At 29.1% G+C, this 17,734-nt stretch overlaps 1 protein-coding gene across 3 annotated transcripts in view; it reads right to left on the reverse strand.

The window, feature by feature from the left end:
• The window catches only part of LOC143909714 (5-hydroxytryptamine receptor 1-like), a 108,634-nt gene extending 95,018 nt beyond the window's left edge, over nucleotides 1-13,616 (reverse strand). For all 3 annotated transcript variants that reach the window (XM_077427834.1, XM_077427833.1, XM_077427836.1), the window contains exons 1-2: nucleotides 13,393-13,616; nucleotides 10,667-10,903 (exon numbers count right to left, since the gene is read on the reverse strand). The gene's annotated coding sequence lies outside the window, so the exon portion shown is untranslated. The remainder of the gene's footprint in view (nucleotides 1-10,666; nucleotides 10,904-13,392) is intronic.
• Nucleotides 13,617-17,734: the final 4,118 nt, after the last annotated feature.

Below are 17,734 nucleotides of genomic sequence, written 5' to 3' on the forward strand. Positions count from 1 at the left end.
AAGTCACATATATCCAAGGTCTGGCCAGTTACACTGGGTTAGGGCTAGAACCCGTGACCCCTCTGTTGTAAGCATTATATGTTAGTCCAGTGGTTCTTAACCTGGTTCGATCGAACCCCAGGGGTTCGGTGAGTCGAGACCCACACCCGACTCATATGATTCGGGTGCCAATTAAGAAGGGTTCGGTTAATGCGCATATGAAACTGGTAGGGGTCAGTACCTCCAACAAGGTTAAGAACCACTGCGTTAGTCACTAAGCTATGTTGCTGGTTATGAGACTTAATATCATTTTTATTTGTTTGTTTATACTATGGTCAACATAGTACATATGTAAGTATTATTCAAGGCCAATTAAAAAACATCGATCATCAAATATTACAATCATTATAGAGACATTTATGAACAAATTTTTGCAACATTTTTAAATATCAACAAATTATGAGATGCCGTAAACTTAAGTTTTGCTAGAAATAGGGCAGGATTGCCAATTTGTTGGAACCGTTTACAATGAAATCGGATAAATTGGCAAATACTGAAAGGAAATTATCGCCCTTAGTCACATGTCGAAGGTCCAAGCAACAAAGCCAGGGATAGAACCCGTGACCACACAATCGAAAGCATTGCATACTTTCCATTGATCTGTGTTGCTGGTTAACGTTAATTACAATTAAATAACATAATTTTCTATTACAGTATCATTAGAAACGTGGTTGTGATTAATATACCTATAGTTATTAATTTGTTATTTAATATTTGATATATTTTTCATTGCTAGTGAGAATTTAATATAAATTTAATTAGTTTTTTTTTGTTTTATTAGAAACGTTTCGGTATTTTAATGAATAGCTTATTCAAATGGGCGATTTAATTTGAACTTTGTCGAGAGGTGAGAAGATGATTGCATTGACATTGAGTGTGTGCGCAATGACAGACATTTATCATTATTTATTTAAACGTCATGTTCTTTTATATTAAGCGATATTAATTGATGGAATGCGTGGTTAACGACCATTTGAATCTGACATTTTTTACTATTCTACCATCATTTATATGTACGAATGTATATTTATGTACTTACATAATATGAGCGTTGACTTGTATTAAATGATAATGAACAAAGCAAAGGCGTCCTCTTATGCAAATCGAAGAATGATTCTCGAAATTTAATTTTAACGTCCCTTTTGAAGACGCCTGAAATGTTCCTTTTGTTTATTTGATACTTTCTGGCGAAGGCTCTTCCCTCGGTTATGGTGCTTCATTAAAGAAAGAAGTTATTTAATTTAATCCTCACCTTCCACTCCAATTCGTGTCAAAGACGGTAAAAAACCGACAACGAAATGTACGCTTGAAAGTATCACAAAAAGAGAGTCTATTTTATAGATTTGGGTCGCAAAATAATTTAAAGTCTATAACCTTAACAGTAATTGCCTACTTCTAAAATACATATAAATTCAATCTAAAATATAAATTTCAAGATATTTTTATATTTTGGAATAATATTTTGTATTTTATAGATATTTAACACGTAAAATGGGGTTTGCGCATGTAAATAAATAAGAGCATAATTCATATTTATATGCGCATTATATTACATATATAATACGTATAATATTATAGATACATACATACAATGTATACATATATTTATATATGGGGTCAGATACTCGTACAAATCCGCTGAATAATTCATTCGAAATCGTTTTTCAAATATAGTCAGCAAAATGTACTCTACTCACATGTAATGAAGAGTGGAACAAATTCTATTTCTATCATGAAAACTGACGGTCAAACGTTAGCGTTTTGCGTAAATTGTGAAAAAAACCTGCCGAAACCACTGCCAAAAGAATTCGAAATAGAAATGTTCTATCTATCTGTGCAAAGATCTTTAGACATCGTCAAATTGATTATCGTTTTGACTTATCGCCAATGCAATTTATATACATATATTACACATGATTCACAATTTTCGGAATTAGACTAACAAAAATACAATACTAATAGGTACAGAGCTTTTTTATAATTATAATAGTACAATAATACGTACAAAGTATTTTCAATTATTTGTATCGTTAGTCTCATTATGTTCTTATTGATTTTAAAATATGTTTGTATAATTTGAATTCCGTATCTAAGTTATAAAAATTAATTTTCAATTACTTAATGAAAAGGCTATTCAAGAAAGGAAATTTAAATAAAATTATTATCCTTAACATGTTTTCATAATTTATTTTGTGAATAATATAGAATTTCAAAACAAATCGAGTAATTCAATTCAAAATTGAGTTTTTGGTGATTAAAAGAATAGACTTTTTCTAAAATAAAGAATTTACAAATTGCAGATTCATGGAGGATCATTAAGGGAAAAATGTACCGTTGGTTCAATTCATCGTTTTTTGGATTTTAATTGAGGCGCTTCATTAAAACAGCGGTAGTGGCTCCCCCTGTTTCCGATTACACGATGGGAAGTTCCCAGGGTACGCGAGGGCGCAAATGGTTTTTCATCGGAAAACTTAGATGATGGTCTGAGTTTTCAAAGAGACGGCGTTTCACGCGAGGTGAATTTTCGTTGTATAACGACGATCAGGTTTTCCCTGGCACGTTCACCGGCACTTTCGTGACGAGGCTTTGAATCGTCGCATCGTGTTGTCTGCTTGCAGAGCGCACCTAAGTGGTTTGTTTTTCCTTTAGCGGAAAATTTCTGATACATTATTTACGACCGGCATGTGATGCATTTTGCTCTATTTCCATTCGGACGCTTTAGTGCTTTGAATGCGAGAAAAGTTCATAGAACGAGACTAGATGTCTAAAAATAGCCCCATACAACTATTTTGGTTCCACAAGACGCCCTGAAATTTTGTATTATGAGGAATTTTTAAAACGTATGTACACTATTGATAATATCACTAACTAGTGGTTTTACCTGGCTTCGCTCGGTATTTGTAATATAAACCGCTTAAACATGACTAATCTAATAGTAAACATTTTATTAAATTTATTTAAATAGTTTAATTTTATATAAATTTATTTGAATTATCATTTGTTTTTTTTTATTAAATTGACTGTCACGAACAAACAAACATATATACTGTCTCTTTTGAAATTATATGTATACCAGAAGCCGGCGCCCCCCCCCCGGCGCCTTCACCTTCGGCGACGTTGCCCCCGGAACCTTCGAATCCTTTGAATCGAAAAAAATCGAATCAGCGCCAATGAATCGAAAAAAGAAAATCGAATGTATTATCAACGAACCAACGAACGAAGTTTACACATATGCAAAGTCTCTTTCGAAGTTATATATTAGATATATGAATCTTTGTGAAGTTATATATTAGATATAATGATTTCAGTGATAAAATTTATTTCTATCTATTTACATACATATTATCTTCCCACTTAAGAAATTGACTTCTCACTTAAGAGTTGAATTCTTTACAGCGAAATTATTTACAAAGAATTGAACCATTATTGAGAGTTTTATTTGTTTACCGTATAAATTAGTCAAAATTAAAGCTAAATGAAATAATATTTTTACAAAATTTAATTTAAATCTGTTTTTGAAAATTTTATATCCGCTTTTAATCATTACAACTAAAGGGAAAAAAAAGACCAGACCCTCCAAATTTTAGGCATCTTCATATGCGCTAAACTCAAATTAAGATTAATATTATTTCTTCTATTCAATCTTCAATATTCAAAGTTCATTCAATGATAAATCATATGTTGAATATTGGAAAAAAAATTCGAATGGTCGAAACCACCAATACGCGTTAATGAAAAACGTGACGAGCGGTCAATCGTCTTTTCAACTTTACAAAAACGTCACGATCTTGAGAAAAAAGCATGTTACACAACTCAAGTATGTGCATGTATGTATGTATACATACATATGTTAATTGCTAATTTCCAACAAGACAGATGCCAAATTTTACACTTATTACAAGAATAAATTAATCATTTGATTTTTTTTAATTTAAATAAAGTTTCACAATATCCAGTATAAACAATTTTCCGTTTTTTTTTTAATATTTGAAGTATTATTTAAAAGTATAATAAAGTTTCTGAGAATTTTTGATAGCATATCACATTCAATTTGACATCAAGAGCGGTTACCTCGATATAACACTTTGTTATCAGATATATCCGAAGATAAGAAGACTGGGGGTACTGATGAGAAGAAACGAGGGTAGAACCGGGAAAAGAAGGATGAGGTGGAGCACCTTTCAAATCCAGGAAGTGCTGATGGATCCTTTATAATGTAAGTGAGGCTGCCACCTCTCACCGGTTTTTCTCGTATCCTCTATGCTGAGGACATCTCGAAAATTTTCCTTTGTTGTATTTTAATAGCACTGCCCCCACTGTGTTTTTATTATATTTCACAGACATCATGTGGAACTTTTCAGCATTCCCAACGGCTATTACTTTCGTTCGTCATATTAAACGAATGCAATTTAAATGAAATGAAATTCAAAGCTCCGAAATGTTATAGGGATATCTTTCAAAAGCATTCATTACCTGCAAACGCCGTTCTGATGCTCACATAATGATGTTCATATTAATTTGTCTAGCTTCATTAAAAAGTATTATTTTGCTATTGGACATTCTTTTATTGGATATTCAAGTAATTCTCGGTAGCTTCATGAAAAGTCACTATTTGGTTTGAAGTTTGTAATTTGAGAAAATAAACAATTAAATATACATATGTACCTATATATAAACTTTTTGATATATTAACTAATTATATAATTTTTTTGAGAACGAAATTAACTGAGATTTAAAATCCAGATATATAATTTTAATAAGATGGGGTCACCACTCACATGGTGAGAAGATAAATTCATGTTTTGTTATATTTTTTCCATTGCACTTGTTTGGCCCGCACGTTTGCCTAAATTCGCCATCTGCGATTTTCCCTCTGTGGTCTAAAAGTAGAAATCTTTACTTTGCAGAAAAATTTACTGATAAATTGAATATACAATCAGAAATAATCGCCCCAGTGTTTCGAAATCGAAGTGCAAATATATTATTTGCAAAATTAAATTAAAACAAATTGCATTGTATGCACTTTCACATTGTTAAATAAAATTCTGAGTACCATTTACCGATTCCCGGAAAGATTAAATTGCACTAAATTGCACTGTATAATAAGCGCAGTTTCAAGAAGTCATAATTTTCAACGGCGCTAACAAAGAACTTATGCAATAGAATTCCGCAAAATAAAGGTTAGCACCCTTGGATAATATTCAAATACCCCTTATCGCTTTTTATGGAATTCTATTGCGTAAGTTCTCCTTAAACATCTTTGAAAGTTTGGATGTTTGGATCTCGAGTGAATTTTTCCGGTCACCCCATTTACCATGCCTGTTTTTCAATATATTTTTTTTTAATTTTACAAGTCACATCCTATATTAGAATATTACAATATCCAATTTTTATATTACATTAAATTTTTATTTTTAAAATCGGATGAATTTAAAAAATACATATACAAAAATTAACAGTACCATTTAAATGATCATTTTTACTTGATTTATGTACTACATCATGAAATGTACGTTTGAATAAAATATCCAGAAAATTTTATTGAATAATTTTCACGAAAAAGGTTTTCATATAATATCGACAAAACTATGATACATTCCAAATTTATACAGCGCGAATTTATAGTTCGGCATTAAAAATTTACATTTGGTGAATCAAATAAAACTTTACGATTGTAATTCTATCGGCAAGGTTTTATTGCAAATGAGTTTTTAACTTTAAAAAGCTTCTTACGGGAAAGTTAGAATGGTGGTTTAAAATTGAAAAGATTACTAAGTTGAAGTGAAATACGCACCGGCATTCACACCATTCGATAAAAATAAATTTAAAATCGAATCGCATATAACTTTCGTATAAATGAATATTTCTAGTGATTATGAACGAGAATCCGTAGTATATTTATTTTTAACACATATGTACATTAATATACATATGTAGGTAAATCGTTCCGCTCAAATTATATACACATTTAATAAAATATTATACATAGTAAACATTGCCTATACAAAAATCCAGATGTGCGCTGTAAGTAATAGTTTTTTTTTCCAGTTGCAATTCATATATTGGCACGTTAAATATGTTGACTATGAAGTGTACGAACACTTTGCAACACATTAAAATTTAAATACGCTGTCGTATTTTTTTTCTCGATTCAAACACGATATTTGTCAATAAACACTAGCGTGTTTTTCAAATCAATTTTGTTTAGCACATGCGAACGGTAGCTGTAGCATTTTTCTGGCATTATCGTGTTTTTCGCGTGCGAATTCTGTCGACACTAGATCTTTTCACGCGCGATGAAAGAAACTAGAATATAATCGAACGAACTATTTGTAAAATGTTTTAAATTCCCTTTACAGAATTTATTTTAAAACAATATTAAACAAATCCGTGCCATTATCACACAAATAACCGTCAGATGCTATAATTTCCATCAATGACTCACTTACACGGTGTATAAAATAAATATTTAAATATATTTCACAAAAAATAGCACACGTACTATCATCAATAAAACTAAATAATCACGGTGAACTTTATATTCATCAAAAAATTCAACATATAATACGTACATATACATACATATATACATAAATTATGTACATACACACATAATACTAGTGGTTTTACCCATCTCTGCTTGGATCTGACTTTGAAGTTTTATTCACCTTGGTTTGGGGGAGGCTTTATGCTCTCGTGCACATTTCATACTCGTACACTACATATCTGCAATATCATTCCATTTTGTTCTCATCTAAGTTTTAAATATCAACTTTTCACTACCGTTCATCAGTTTTGACGTTATATCATATTGATATAATAGCAATATGTATGTATGTACATATGTACGTCATCACACAGCATATAGCCCATCAATTTTAATGCACCAAAAATATAAACATCACATTTTAAATTAATTTGGAAGATTGCCATAAATAAATATAAAAAAATGTGTTCTAATAGTTTTATTCTTGTTTATATATATGATAGCCAATAGATTTCTGACTGGTTGACCTGCGTAAAGCGATCTTCTGCTATTTTATAAGATTTATTATTTGACAATTGTTTTCGGATTTTGTGGACATTATAGAAGATTTAATTTTTATTTTAGATGAAGCCCTTTGAGTTCATCAGTATTCATTCCTTGAAAAAAAATTGTAATGCCGACTTATAAATAAATAAATTTCAAAAATTCCCAATTCAATTACATACATACATATGTATGTACATATATTATACTAGTTGTTTTACCCGGCTTCGCTCAGTATTTGTAATATAAATATTATATGTTGTATTTGTAAATATTATATATTTGTGATATTTTCCACCTTAGTGAGCGTAAATTGTCGGAAATTACTCTAACCCATTTATCTGGTAGTCTGCGCTCATCATTGTTTTCATGATTGATTGTGATTTATGAGTGAAATTTTGATTAACTCTCTTCCATTTGGGCCTTACAGGGATGTTTTGTATTTGTAGTTGTTTCTTACATATTTATTGAAACTGGCTGTATGTGCAAGGCATTCCTTATGCTATATTTTATTTGATATTTTTACTTTATCTGTTATTATTAAATGCTATTTTTTATGTTTATGTATGGATGTATTTATGTTTATGTTTAATTGTTTTTTTTTTTTTTTTTTGTGTTATATTTTTTGACCATTGTGGCGCTTTAGGAATTCATGTTATGCCACAATGGTCTCTTTAGAAAAAATAAATAAATAAATAAATAAATAAACAGCTTAAACATGGCGAATCTAATAGTAAATATTCATTTGTTTTTTTATTAAATTTATTTGAATCGAAAAAAAAATATATCGAATCGTCATAGAAACTGTTTTGTTGACGAAGTTTCCCTCCGGCGAATGCCCCCGGCGCCCCCGGAGGCCTTCGCCCCCTGCGCCCCCTGGGTCTTCACCCCCGTCCCCCATCCCCATGTCACCATGGAAATTTTGACTTGTTTTCGAAGTTCCAACCATTATTCAACCAAAAATACTTACAAAGTCTCTTTCGAAATTATATATTAGATTATTAAAATAAGCTCAGTCCCTTAAATTATGAGGCTTCATAAACACACACACACACATAAACACACACACACACACACATGCACATACATACACTTATATGTACATATTTTAAGAAATAATCAAATTTTCAATGAATTTAAAAAATATGTTACTTCCATTTCAGCAAAACTACATAAATCTATAGCTACGATACATTACGATACATATTATATAATTATTATTAATATGCGTGAATATTTCGATAAGGAGTTTGCGTGTCGATCTAAATAAAATAATAAATCATAACAATGCATTTATTTACGTGACTAATCATACACAATTAATCAACGTGATTAACGGACCCAAGCCTCGTGAAATTATAGCATAAGAAATTAATTCTGAGTGTTATTGTCAATAATTGAAAAAAATAGACGATTTTCCCTCGAACTTGATTTATAGCGGTCAAGATCATTTGAAGAAAAAAATTATGCGTGAGATAAAATATTGAAGCATACTCAAATTGAAGGATGTACTACATGTCCGCATGACGTAAAAAATGAAGTTACATATATACATACAACCCAAGACCAAAATAAATACAAAAATGTTTTTCTTTTGTATGAATTCAAAGAGTAGATATCATTATAACGATTTATCGATATAGACAATACGAAATCTATTTATTGATATTTAATTTCATCACGTCGATGAACGAAAAAATAAATTTAGTTACGTTCTCTGACCTTCATTTTTTATATATGTACATACATATGAACACATAATAATAAAGTTTGATCTGCCAAATCTTTAAAGTCGACGATAATAGGTGATGCGTGAGGTTTCAATGAAGCTACATAAGTTACGAAAACAAATTATTTTTATAAGAATCAAAGCCAAATTGAGCTACGATTGTATTTTTTTTATGCACTTTGTTTGGTATTCGAAAAAATTATGGGATAATATTTTTGACACGGCAAATAATGTCGTGATAAATAAATACTTAATTTGTCTGGAAATAGGGCTATTTTGCAGGGCTGATAAATGGTACCCAAAAATTATTATCAATCATGTACTCAAAGAGTTTTATATTATTTTTTTTTCTGTCATAATGATGTATTTTAGATGTAACTTTACGAGTAGTTTTCAATATTTATTTCTTTTTTGTAAAATTAAAAGGAATATCGATATTATTTAAAATATAAATATTGAATATCGATATTATTTAAAATATAAGTATAGATATTTATAATTTTTATATTATAAAAATATGTTAAATAAATCAACCCGTGCTGGTTGATTCTATTTGGAAAATAACTTAAATTTATGCAGTAAATTTAAATATAATTTTTTCAAAACTATGTTTGCATTCATTGATTTACAATTAGAACTTCCGGGTAATTTCCCAGAGTAATTGTTATATGAATATCGATACGCTCGCACGTAATAGATAGACAAAAGATTTTTTATTATTTACAATATTGATATCGTGATCGGTTCGTATCGGTAATGATAAGGCTGTCGTAAAAACCTTATACGCAAATTAGTTTTGACGTCGAAAAAAAAATGAATGAATGACCAATAAAATCCTTGACCTTTTATGACACCGGACATAAAAACGAGAGAATTAATAGCATTATTACAATATTTAGATCAGAATTCGTCGGTACGCGCGCCGAAAGTCCCTTCCATACATTTAACGAAATGTTTTGTATTTAATGCATTTAATCTAAGCAAAACCGAGAATTGAGGAAAACCACAACGAAAGCATTTAGTAGGAAATTAATTCCATTTCGTTGTCTGCGCTACAGTTCAGATGTAGTAACGACTCAGCGAATAATTAATATCTGTACATCGTCTTATAAATGTTTACTACTATGATGAAAACAAGCTTCACACACACACACATACAAACTCATATTGATCAATCTATACGTCATGTTCTTAGTGTTGGGGTGATGTTGTCATTCGATAAGGATATGGGGATGATAGAAACATTGTGCGTCACTGATGATATATTAACGATATGCAATACACACGGTAATTAATTCACCATTGAACAATAACATTCAATGGTAATTCTAACTTTTTCTCAATGAAATCCACAATATTTTCAATTATATGTAGCAAGTCGTAACATTGACCCGCAACACAATACGTATGTAAATACTATTGAGAATTAAATCATACTGAACATGAGCTATAATCAACGATATCACTGTAATTCCGATTGATCTAGCAAAGACAGCGTTGGAAGAACGTGTATTGATTTTCAAATACAAACTGAATACTTTATTTGAACAGTTCGCAGTATATATTATACGATCAAACTGCGACGCTCGTGTTAATACATATGTATTTACTACTATTCAGTTTTACTGTTTGCCCTTTGGACAAATCAAATGTCATCTTGAGCTTAAATCCGATCTGAACGGACGCACACATAAATCAAATTGACGTTACAGAAATTCAAATACATGAAATTGTAACGAGCCAATATATATAATCGCCAAGTGTTTAATATACTTTGATGACAAATTTCCACGCTTCATTAATTTCGACAGTTGCCTATTGCAAATTGAAAATCAATTCGATGAAATAATTTAGAAATATGTAGGTACCTTTAGATATTTATTCTTCAGTCAATTTGCAGTATCTCCGTTGTAGTCTTTGTGTTGCACACTTTTATGGACACAATTTATATTGAAATAAATTTATAAACCAAAAATTGGTCACAAGCGACACAAATGTGTTGTTGACGTGCGTTTAATTTCAACACGTAAACACACATTCAATTTAGATTTCAAATTTCATTTTTCAAGTTGCCGTAACTCAAGACGTGTAGCTTTTCAGCGTGTCTGAAATAAAAAAAAAATTAATAGCATAATGCTGATTTTTTTTAATAACCTTAATATTGATTTGAATTTAACATCGCTAAAATAAACAGTTGCTCAACGAAAAGTACAGGATTTGAATTGCAAATCTTTTTTTACTTTAATAATGTATTTGACAGTTGTATTTTGTACCATGGTAAAATTAATCATGGAACGCTACGCATGAATTGGAGTTTATTCTATCAATGGAGTGCGCTATAGAGACATGTTAATCAAGTATTTGTGACACAATGGTCATTGAGATCATGTAATTTGACGCCATTTAACATTTTAAGCCACGATAGAGGTTTCGAAAGTCTATGACAATATTCTAATCAATTTTTGCTCTCAAAGTTAACATTTAAGCCACTGAAATAGAGGCACATCTTTGCGGAAAAGTGATAGAAAAGATGGCGCGTGGTATGAAAGAAAAGTCTATGCGGCCATTTGGATGTACATACATATTCCACATGTATAAGTACATAATGTATATATGTATAAACACGTACATATGTATAACGGAATAAGAAAATCTTGATTATAATAATTCTTTGTAATTTGTTTCGAAAAACAAATCCAAAAAACGTAATATTGAAAAATTCGATATAATATGATAATATAATATAATTATATAATATATATATATATATATATATATATATATATATATATATATATATATATATATATATATATATATATATATATATATATATATATATACATATATATATATATATGTATATATATATATATATATATATATATATATACATTTATATATATATATATATATATATATATATATATATATATATATATATATATATATATATATTATAATACGCATTGATTTTTCTTTCTCCAGTTATGCTTTTCAATAGAAAATTAATTTTAAAATGAAAGCATTTAGTAGTGTATTCATTATTTTTGTCATTGCTTTTATAATTTGAATTACGCATACTAAAAATAAAAATATAATACTAATTATGTACCTATGTATGTATATATGTATGTACATTTAACGGTTACATTTGAGGTTTATAAAATATTTACTAAAAATCCTGTGCAAACATTTAATCGCGATTTATTAAACAAATGCTAAATAAATACAAGTTAAAATACGCTAAATGCGAAAACCCCTCCGGTGTGTTTTTCCGTTCAAATTAATTTTCTTGACTACGCCTCTGAATTTTATAACAGTATAAACTTTCCTTCGGAAGACGACGAGAAATCCATTTGAAATGTTAAATTTTCGTGTTAAATATCAATCCCAAGCATAATTACAACCATCAAGAATTCAAATTGAAACGCAAATATGTAACAATGTAACATTTCATTGTAAAACATTTCAAATGTAAAATAACATTTCAAATGTAAAATAATTTGCTAAGATAATATTCGAGCATCGTATTGCATAAACTAGAGGAAGGATTAAAGGTGCGCGATATCGATTTCATCGACATGTCAAAAACCGAATTATGTAAATTGAAAACTGATGCGATTGAAAAATCACTTCGATGCTCGTGGGTCCAATTTAACACCAGGCGGATCAAAAGGTCACCGACGAGGACATTCGTTATCTAATTTATAAATAAATATTTAGAAGATAAGAAATAAATCGAAATTTCGCCGGCTCAACCGATATGCACTAAATTGTGATACCTACATATGTACAATATTGTACAAAATTTTCAGTATTAAATTAATAACATGATGGAATACGTATAAAAATGCACGAAAAGTTTATCTACATATGTACATATATGCAAATTTGCGAATGAATAATATAATAATTGTATTATTCTACACAAAGGATTACTTTTTATGTAAGTTTATTCAACAAATTTGAGTCGTCATATTATCAATCCTATTGATATATTGTCGGGAAAATTTTGAATGAAAAATTTAATTTACATATTTAGGAAGAAATAAAAATAATTGCATACATAATTGTAATCTACATATTTGAATGTTTTATTTTTTAATATAAAACTGCAAACATTAAATTGAATATTTAATTTGTTTTTTCTTAGATCCGTCGCTTTTGATGAATCTTCAGTTTAATGTTATATCTAATATATGTATAAAATGTATCATGAACATTTACATGAATTGTTTTTTCACTATTTTCTTGTTATGCTGTATATATTTACATTAAAATAATACAATATTAAAAATATCAACAACAAAAACTATCTTTAAAATATATAATGATCACAGGATCAGTAGCTTTTGGAATAGACCTAAAACGTATTGTGAACATAATTTATGAACGCAAGTAAAAAGCATTTTAAAAATATAAGAAAAAAAAACAATTTTGCAATAAAAGAGCAGGCGACGGACAAACATTATGCAAAAGTTTAATACATTAATTCAAAAACACAAAATTAATTGTTTGATTTTTTTGCTCAATGTGCAATATTTTATCGATTGATGTACTTCTATAATATAATATAATAAATTGAGATTACCTGTCTGGGAGCACTGGCGATGAGAACATACCGCAAACACTCGACAAGCTGAATCGCCTGAATTGTCATGTAAACAATAGCGACGAGGTTTTAAAATTGTTTGGTTAGTTTGTTTAGTACGCACGCACCGCCACTGGAAAACGTCGGTCCGCGATCGCGACCCGCCGCCACTGGAGCCGCCAGTCAACTGACAACCGTACCCGCCTCAAGACAGAGACAAATACACGCTTTTCCCTCTCACACGCAAATATCACATACATACACGTGAAAATGATAATAATATGAATTTAACAAGATTTTACACAAAAAAAATTCTCGATGAAATCATATGATATATGTATGTACATATGTATGTAAATATGTACATTAGACTATAAAGCAGGGCTGTTGTGTCGGAGACGTAAAATTGAGTGACTCCAATTCAGATTTCGCATTTAAATCACATATATTTATTTCCATATTTTACGTGAATGTGAATATTGCATTACTAACAAATGTGTATTTCTCATGTTTGTGATGAGAATGGTCCGGTCCGCCTATACATGCAGATCTGAGGCGCAAGTATTTTTCTCGTTATTGACAAAAAAGACGATTTTAACAAGTGGTAAGACCTGAAATCCAAATAAAATTTATGGAAAATGTGTTTGAATGACTTTTGAGAGCTTTCGAAATTTTACATTTATTTTGAAAAACTAATGTAAAATTTTGTATAGAAGAACAAAAATCAATTGAAAGTTAATTATTTAATCAGCTCAATATAATTTTATACAATGTACATACATATATATGTATGTATTATAGTACGACAGAGATATTCGATTATTAAACCATTCGTTGCACTGGTTAGTGAAATAACGAATGGAAATTTGAATAAAATTTCACATTGTACAACATATGTATATGTAGCATTTTGGCCTGATTATATTTCATAAAATTCGTAATTTTTTCCAGGTTTTTTTGTTTTAAATAAATGTCCAAGAAACTAAAAATAATACCCAAGAAATAAAAGAAAGAATACCCATATTAAAAATTAAAAATAATACCCAAGAAAGCTCTCATCAACTTTTATTTTCAAAATAATGACGGGAATATTAAAAAAAAACGATTTTATGAAAAAATCACTTCCGCTATTCAAACACGGCCGCTGTGAGCGTTATTTCGTTGATTTTCGTTATTGATCAGTCAAAAATAATCATACCTTACAATTTAACGTTTTTTTAATAGTAAAACAATAAAAAATAAAAATATATCTAACGGTTTTTCGGTACGACGCAAGTTTGCCACTAGGTTCATAATGGGAATCACATTCGCAAAATTCGCATTTTTTAGTTTATTCCGGCCATTTATACAAAAAAATTATGAAAACCTATCTTAGGATTTCTTGCGGTGAAAATATACATAAGAGTCGCTATTTTGAAAAATATTTTCATCACATAGAAAGTTATTTTTCAAGTTTATGTAGTAATCTATTTAAAGAGATTCTCTCCGCAATAAGGCAATACTGACCTCCATCAGATATTATGCAAAATCTATATATATATATATATATATACATATATATATATATATATATATATATATATATATATATATATATATATATATATATATATATACATATGTAGGTACATACATATAAATCATAGAAAAATGTTTTACACTGCAAACGTAGGTGTAAAACTGTTCAATTGAAAGTAAATCAAGTAAGCATTTAAGCTTTAATTTTGAATTTATGTAAAAATCCATTCATATACACACGGCACACACACACACATATGTACATATTTGTGTACTAGGTAAATTACTTATTTAGATTGTGCGGTATTTAATATATTAACAAATTAAAGTCTATCTGGAATTAATCGTAATCTAATCGTATCAAATAAATAATACGACAAGGATCAATTAATTTATTTTTGCTATACATATATAAATGTAATATGTACATACATATACATACATATATAATGTATATTTGTATATAATGGGACTTTCGGAAAAAGGTCTTATCATTTGAAGTGAAAAGAATTGGACGATAAAAACACTATAGATTTGTAAATAAAGTCCATATTTTTAAAACTCTCGCACTCAACAATTGGAAAACAATATGCAAAAACATTTATGTGAAAATATTTGAATATTTTTACGATCCCCAAGTATCATTCATACGGTAGTAGTCCGCATGTATAGTGTGATATTTATTCATTGGAGATTTCCGTGCGAGACGTGATTGTGTTAGGAAAAATGCGAAAAACGTATGGAAAATTCGATAAGTGTCCACTAAAATTTTACAGTTGGGAGATGCCGTTTCACGTTAACTTATCCAAGGAATATTTTGCCGTTTCAAATTGCTTTCAAAAAATTCTAAATTACCCGAAAGGGTTTTATCGCGTCTCGGACACGAGGGAGCCTAACGAAAATTCAATATACGAATATTTTCTATTGCCGTAAAATATTGAAAGCGTTCGCAGTAAAATGTGATGACGGGGAGGCACACAATTTTCTATTTGTACAATAAAAATTTGAATTGTTAAAAATAATTAAATTGACATCAATACAGTCTTTTCGTTGATAATAATTAAATATCAAGAAATTGACGTAAATTGTTTCCTGTCGGAAGAAATCAGTCAAAGGAAGAGCTTTAACTGGAATATTTGTAGGCAAAAAGCGTAATATTACTCTTCTGTCAGATGTCAGGAAAATGATAGCAAACCCGTGCTAATGTGATAACTTGATGTGTGACCTTTATACATATATAAATGTATACACATATGTACATACATATGTATGTATGTATTTATTATATCATACACTAGTATGAGCTGTCGATCGTTTGGTACACGTTTACATGAAATTATAATTTTATTTTATTTTATTTTATTTTATTTTTATTTTACATATATACCAGGAAGGCCTTACAGGTAAATCCCAATGCGCCTTCCTGGCCAATTACAAATACAAATACAGCATTTTTATTATAAGTCGTTGAATTGCGAGACACTGAAAAAACTCGCAAATTAACGAGACATCAATCAAATTTTTCAAATAGTGGTGACATAGTAGGTAGGAAGGATTTTTACCCAATTTTTTTTTTTTTCCGGGAACCGTTTCAACAATGAAATCAGAGAAAATTGGCAAACTCCGATAGGAAACGATCAACCTGGAGTCACAAATCCAGGTCTGACCAACAGCATACTCTGAACAATTCATTTTCATTCAGGGATAGAACCCGGCACCTTCTTGACGGTAAGCAGAAGCTTAACGTCCGAGCTATCCTGCTGGATAGCTCGGACTATAATGCAATTTTTTTTTGAATATTTCCAAAATTTGCATTGAATAAATATTGAATATTTATTAAAATGAGTAGATTAGTATTTTTTTTTTGACACTACGCAAACGTGCGATCTATCGGCACGATTTCGATATGCGTATATGGAAAATGTTTTATTTTCTTTTGTGGAAATTCTATGCGAAATAGACGCCTACATACATACATATTATACATATATACATATGTATAATATATTATATATATATATATATATATATATATATATATATATATATATATATATATATATATATATATATATACATATATATATATATATATATATATATATATATATATATATATATATATATATATATATATATATATATATATATATATATATATGTCACCTGAACGTTTAGATTTATTAAATAATACGGCTATTATTTGATGGTTCTCGACATGTAACGAGTGCAAGATTAAAGAAAAGATCAAACATACACGCAAGAACGAAAAATATATTAATTATATTAGAGTACGTTCAAGTGCAAGTTAAAATACTTTTATACATACATATATGCTCTCTCATTTATTTATGTGTTATAAAAATTATTCTCATTGCATAATAATATGCGCTTTCGTTTGAAGCAAACTATTCCAATTGCAAGCTAATATCCTCTGGGAATTCTTCCGATTTAAATGCGGTCTTTCTTAGAGGTTTAAAATTCTATCTACTGAATAAATGGGAAATGCTCGTTACGATTCCGATATACATATATATTATATACATATATATATATATATATATATATATATATATATATATATATATATATATATATATATATATATATATATATATATATATATATATATATATATGTATATATACGAAAATGAAAACGCCATGTAAAATATTATATACGTATGTATGAATGCGTGAATGAAAGCCGCGTTGTATTAAAATGAACATGGCGATTCTCGTCTGCCTGTTGTCATGTTTAATAATGAATCAAAAAATCAAATATACTGGCATTACCAATTCAAATTTTGTTTTTGAAACGAGCT

The sequence above is a fragment of the Arctopsyche grandis genome, chromosome 3 (assembly GCF_051622035.1).
Source record: "Arctopsyche grandis isolate Sample6627 chromosome 3, ASM5162203v2, whole genome shotgun sequence".
In the NCBI taxonomy this organism is placed as follows: Eukaryota; Metazoa; Arthropoda; class Insecta; order Trichoptera; family Hydropsychidae; genus Arctopsyche; species Arctopsyche grandis.